At 34.6% G+C, this 6294-nt stretch overlaps 1 protein-coding gene across 1 annotated transcript in view; it reads right to left on the bottom strand.

Annotated features, from left to right (window-relative positions):
* Positions 1 to 3092, bottom strand: part of LOC113228174 (facilitated trehalose transporter Tret1-like) — an 11493-nt gene extending 8401 nt beyond the window's left edge. The window contains exon 1 of the mRNA XM_026461398.1: positions 2847 to 3092. The gene's annotated coding sequence lies outside the window, so the exon portion shown is untranslated. The remainder of the gene's footprint in view (positions 1 to 2846) is intronic.
* Between the last annotated feature and the right edge of the window lie 3202 nt (positions 3093 to 6294).

Below are 6294 nucleotides of genomic sequence, written 5' to 3'. Positions count from 1 at the left end.
TTTGATTATGTATACTTAAAAATATGTTTCATATAGACTTGTACGAGTCAATAAAAGTCACAAACTTTACTGCAAGCCCTAACACGCGTTAGAGGAGGAAGTAGCCTCGATCGCATATTTTCACGTATTACAAGTATGAAAAATAATCAGTTTATTATAACAGTCTCAATAGACTTAAGTGCTAGCAAAATTGCGACAAGAAATTCAATTGAGTTGTTTACGCTTTGCTATTTTTTGTGTGCAATATTTTGAAGGCTTCTGCAACTTCCCTTTTATTGAATTGCAAGTTATTATATATATTGTTCTGATATAACAAAGTTATTTAATGACCATGACCTTTCGGTGAAGGAAAACATTAATAAAACGAAATGTGTGAAGTCAGTCAGTGGGACGTGTAATAAGGATTAATAGAGATAGTGATAACAAAGTCACAGACCGCGTGGCCAATAAGTCTATGCGGTTTCTGCCACTAGCTAACTTCAAACAAAAAATAGTTATTTGTCTTGTAAGGCTGCAAAGTTGTTGCTTGAAAAAGATTGAATCATTGAAAAAAAAAAAAAACCAACCTCAAAAGTTTGATTATCGACTTTTTTCGATTTCCATGATCTCCTCATCAGATTTTGAGTTCTTAGTGGCAATGAGATTGTACTTTGTACATTTTATTTCATTTCATTTCATTTATTCATTGTATTCATATGATATATGTACAAGGTCTTAAAACTAAAAAAGTTCCACATATGAACCCAATTTATGGGGTAACAATAAGAGGTAGGCTGAGGCTTTATATTGGAAATGACTCGAAATTAGTCATAAGTATTAAAATTAGGTTATTAAAAATTATTCGTAGTTATTAAAATTAATCATACGTATTAAAAGTACCCATAGTTATTAAAATTGGTCATGATTTGTAAAAATTAGTCAAGATTAGTTAAAATTAGTCAAGATTTGTTAAAGTTAGTAAAGATTTATTATTTATTAGTCAAATTTAATTCAGTTATTATTTTTTGTTTGTCGTTAAAATATTCATTTAAATTATAATAACAGTTATGTATTAGGAACGATTTTAATTTATTAACAAACGTTGAATATTTATCCTCCTTCCGGATCATGAGTGGAAGCTCGTTGAATATTTTTATTGACATTGAGTAGGGGCTGGAGCTATGCATCTGAAGATGTGACTGTGGCAGAAGCAATTTATTTCTTTGTCTAAAATTGAATTTTTGGGGCATGTCGTCACGATTGGTGTAAAAGTCCGGGTGTTGCTTAACAAACTTACATATTTCAAGTATGTAGATTGAAATTAGAGTCAATATTTTAAATTCTTTGAAGTGAGGTCTGCAGCTTTCGGTACTTTTTATATTGGCAAGGATACGGATACACTTTTTTTTGCATGGTAAATATTTCCAGTGCGTTTACACTTTTTTGACCACCTCGAGAGTAGGATTATACTTCCAAACAATAAAATAATTTTCAAAATCGGTCCACAATTCAAAGAGAAATTGGTAAGTCAGTGTTATCATCATTGCATAAGATTCTGACTTGGTGACAATGGTACCACCACGAAAGTGCACTCTTTCAAACAAAAAAAAAAATTCAAAAGCGGTCTACAATTGACGGAGAAATTTGATGCATACTGCCGAACGTATAACCTCCTCTTTTTTTGAAGTCGGTTAGAAATAGAATCCTGCGCGTAGCGAGCGTTTCAAGCCACGAGACGCAAAACAACTTTGTTGCCGAGCGAAACACACAACTTTTCACCTCACTGTAGCGAGGAAAATGGCAGATGAAAGAAAAACAGTTGAAATAACAAATGAGTTTTAATAGACAAAATTAGTCATCGTTGCCAATTAAATGTCAACAAAAATAGGAATAAAATCGACTCATCCGAAGAATAGAGTAAGATGTGATTCTAAAGCGAAAAGAAAATAATCACGTTTCGAAAATAATTTCGTTATTCAAACTAAGGCCTATGTAAAGGTGTTTTGAGAATATAATAAAATAATAAATAAAAATGTGATGGGGCTTCCGTGGAGGTGTAGTGCATCGGGGATGTTTGCCGAGGTACAGATGGACGGTCTCATGGCCATCATGAGGAAAAGGTGTGCATCTGCGCTAAGGCGCCTCCGTGATAGCTCCAACGGCATCCTGTGTGTGTTTAAAGATCGGTGGGACTCGCCACTCCTGCGTAGGTGGATAGAGCTCCACACTATCTTAAATGTATAAGTAGTCTTTTAAATTATATTAATATTAATACTAACACTAGTTCTTAAGTTGTTTGGTTTACTAACTCTATATGGATTTTATCTCAAATAAATATTTGAATTGAATTGAATTGAATAAGATCGAACAAAGGTCGATCTGACATCCACAGCGAAAAAGAACGAACGAAACGTACTATGTCCTGAGAACAAGCAGTCTTGCACATAGATCTTTGTTCTACGGATGAGTCGAAATATATCAACGGATTTATATTACACAAAATATGTACGTCAAATCGCGTACTTGAACGTGTCATTATGTTTATTTCTTCACGCGCGAAAATTCCGCGGAAGATTTTGGCTTGTATCTAGTTTTTACTTTACACAATTGACCATAAAGTACATTATACAATCGTTACTAAAATTCGCTTCCATTCCGTTCTGTCGCAATATAAATTGAGCCTTATGGACATTTTTTTTATCATTATTCGTCCCGTTACTTGGGATGATAAAAAAAAAATAAAAATATGGACAAATTACTAGGCAAAATGTGATCGACAGAGAAACTTATCCAAATGAAATAATACTGGACGGCATTCTTGAGGATATGCTTGTAAAGTAGATACACCGAGAAGAATCCACACTTACCTCGTACTTTAAAATCCTTGGATTGTCAAAGGTACATATGTCGCACTACGAGGAAAAATCACAGTTAACAACTGAGCACAGTAACTTGTAGCAAAACGTAAATGAAAATGATACATAATATATATTTCTGTACGATTGCAAAAATGCGTAATTACTGCACACAGGTCTATGTCATAAGCAAAACTGTCTTCGTTTGAAATTCTCGTCGTCGGTTGAAATAAAACCGACCGGTAGAAGAGACGGCCTCAGCTGAAGTGCGCAGGCTTAAGTAGGATGGAGATGCAAACTGCAGTATTTGCAACTGCGAAAACCACTTTTTGAAAAAAGTAGTATCTGCTTGAATGCTAAATCCAGCAACATGAATGCTAATTACAAAAATTATCTCTTGCCTTACACGTAATGTTGTTCTCATAGCCCATCTATGTACTTGTAACAACCGCGTATAAAGGTAGTTTCAAATATAAGGCCGCTAAAAATATGAATTAATATTCCCCTCCCCTGCGCAACCTGTCATCCACTCAATTTTTTAAAGTTAAAATAAAAAAATTACTATCTAGAGTTGGAGTTGGAGGAGAATATTTGTTTTTTAATTGCTTGCGGCAATAATGGCAGGCTTTTCTAGTTACTTAGCCTGTTCTAGTATATTGTTAGTAACTGCCGTACTTGTTTTTAGTTATGTGTTAGCATCGGTACTTTCGTGCCATCTCATCCTATAAAAGCGGCTCCAACTAAAAACCAGCCGGTACAACAGTAGAACTGTGACATGTGCTGAGTTAGATCCGTTTCAGCTAATAATTGCAACCAATAATTTATTCTGTACATAGGTCTTCTTCTTTCTTTCAAATTGAACGTGTGTAAAGCTATAGTAACACTAGAAACATTGCCGTTTGTGGAAAAAGTAACATAATAAACATAATTAAAATTCAAATAGCACCATTACATATTGGATTTGCCTTGTGTTTCACTGGCGGAATTCTCCTGCCATATTAAATTGCGCTAATGAAAAATCGTAGATTAATCAAATGTATGGTTTAATCAAAGTTACAAATGAGTGTTTAAATAGACATTAGGTTTTGCTACCTGCAAGGAAATGGTACTTTTTTGTGATAGCAAGCGACAGACGGGGCGAACAAGTCGTCCGACTGGTGGTAATAATATCCATACTTAACAGTTGCAGTGCTTTAAATCACAAAGATCTGAGGACCACTGCCACTGCGCCCATCACGGATGTAGGCATTCATAGTCACGTAGACTGCGAATGCCAATGACGCGAATGACGATAGCGCGAAGACGGTTGCGCGAAAGCATAAACGCGCGATATTTCATCGTCTTCGCGCTATCGTCATTCGCGCTATCGGCATTCGCGCTCACGTAGTAGACCCCACCCTGAGATATGGATGCATGATTTTTCTGCTTTGAATTGATTTTTGGATCGTAATGGATCGTAGACACTTGAATGGATCCAATTACCTACTAAATGGATGGAAAAAAATATGTAAATATTTTTTTGTTGCTTTTCACTGGTGCCAATGCATTATATCTAACTAAACTTTTCAATAATAATGCCATATAAGTTAATGTTCAAAGCTTGATCCTCATCTTTATGTTCCGTTTCTGTACTTGACGAAATCTTTAATAAGATAAGACTTTTGTACAAATTATGAATATACGATTTAGACGATTCGCTTCGCCACAATTTTGAATCTATTAGCTTAAAAATGAACTTGAAATTAATCGAACCAAAAAATCGCTAGATCGTCATTGACTTACAAATAAATGGACGACGGGTCTAATACAAAAACCACGAAAAAAATGTCCCAAGTCAATCTATTTAAACCTCGTGACATGTAAAGGAATATGAAAAAGCTAAAACGTTGAATTTAAATTGTAATGTCATCGCAGTATTGTCTAATTTTGCTTGCTTCGCTGTCAGTCGAACAAACGAAGACTAAAGCGCGAATGACCCTCTGTATACGATTTTAACGCCCTATAAGTTCGGACACTTTTTAGCGCGGACCCGACGTCCATATAATTAATCCATATAATAAATTGTAAGTCAATGTAGATCGTATTCAATTGAATCAAACTTCATAAAAATGGAACGGTAAGTTGACAAATATCTTGTGCCTGGCTACTTGGCGGCAGAAATAGGTTAGATGGCAGTTCTTACCCGGATGAACTCTTTCACAAGGAGCTTTCTAGGACTCCACACCTCGTTAGTAGTCAACGGAGAATAAATTTTGTTTTTGTAATCTTACATCTTATAGCTAATTGATCGTTACTACAGATAGCATTCAATGAACCAAGATAATGATAGGTATTTCATACAAAATGTATATTATGCATTTAATTAGTAGATACAATGTTAGATATGTAAATAAAAACGTGCGTTATTGTTTCTATACGGACAATATCTAACGTATACTCTATACCTCTACCGTCTCACGTCTATTGGACACGAAGGACCTAGTATTTTATGCAATCGTTGCATAATAAGGGCTCTTAAAGTCGAGCACCGCGTTTAGGAACATTTAAAGACTGAAGACCTAATTATGTAATGATTGCTTACAATACTTTTTCTGCGAGTAAATAAAATATTTAATGCATATTCTGCGAAGACAAAGCGATGTATTTGTACCCGCGTCAAAGAACATATAGCTGATGTCAAACACCGTCGCGTAAACAAGTCTGCAGTCTGCGAGCATGTCATGGATAAACCTACACATTTAATGAAGTTTGACAAACCCCAGGTCCTTGCAAAAGAAGTCCGTTATCTACCCAGGATGCTGCGAGAGGCCATTGAAATTAAAAAACATCCTAATTTCAACAGGGAAGATGATTTCTCCGTAACACCAGTTTGGGATCCAGTATTTCCTCTGATGAAAAATCCCAAACAAACATTAGACTGCAGTACTAATTAATATGTTGTAGTTTATTCTAATTTCTATTATTAATTAATAATAAATTAAACTTAATAAAAATTCATTCAATAAAATAATTTGTAAAACTTAATGTAGCGTTAATTGGAATGTTTTCTTTGTAAAATTAAAAATAAGGTATTTAATTAATAACTATTGTAACTATAGTGAAAAAATAGGGTGGTTTGCATTAATATTAGACATAAATGGTTGAAGACTGTACCACCTCAGTCAACCGTGACCATGGGTCCTGTAAAGGGCCCGAAACGTCAGTTTGTTTGAAAAAACAAATATATGCGATTTAAATCCGGAAAAATAGTATCATTTCGTATGTGTAACAATCGCGAAAACCTAAGAACTCGATAATTTTAACCCATCTAAAAGTGGGGTTGACAAAGGTTCCACCATACAACCTCCTTAAAATAATAACACATAGAATGATAGTTTCATATCAAACGAACTGTCACAAGTGAGGCAAAAATTAAATTCATGTAGGCTAGTTTTAGTAGTAGGTTAATTTTCGGTTTTAG

Source organism: Hyposmocoma kahamanoa, unplaced genomic scaffold, assembly GCF_003589595.1.
Source record: "Hyposmocoma kahamanoa isolate Upper Pololo Valley unplaced genomic scaffold, ASM358959v1 224, whole genome shotgun sequence".
Taxonomy (NCBI): Eukaryota; Metazoa; Arthropoda; class Insecta; order Lepidoptera; family Cosmopterigidae; genus Hyposmocoma; species Hyposmocoma kahamanoa.
Note: the sequence above shows the minus strand (reverse complement) of the source record. Positions and strands in the feature narration are given on the sequence as shown.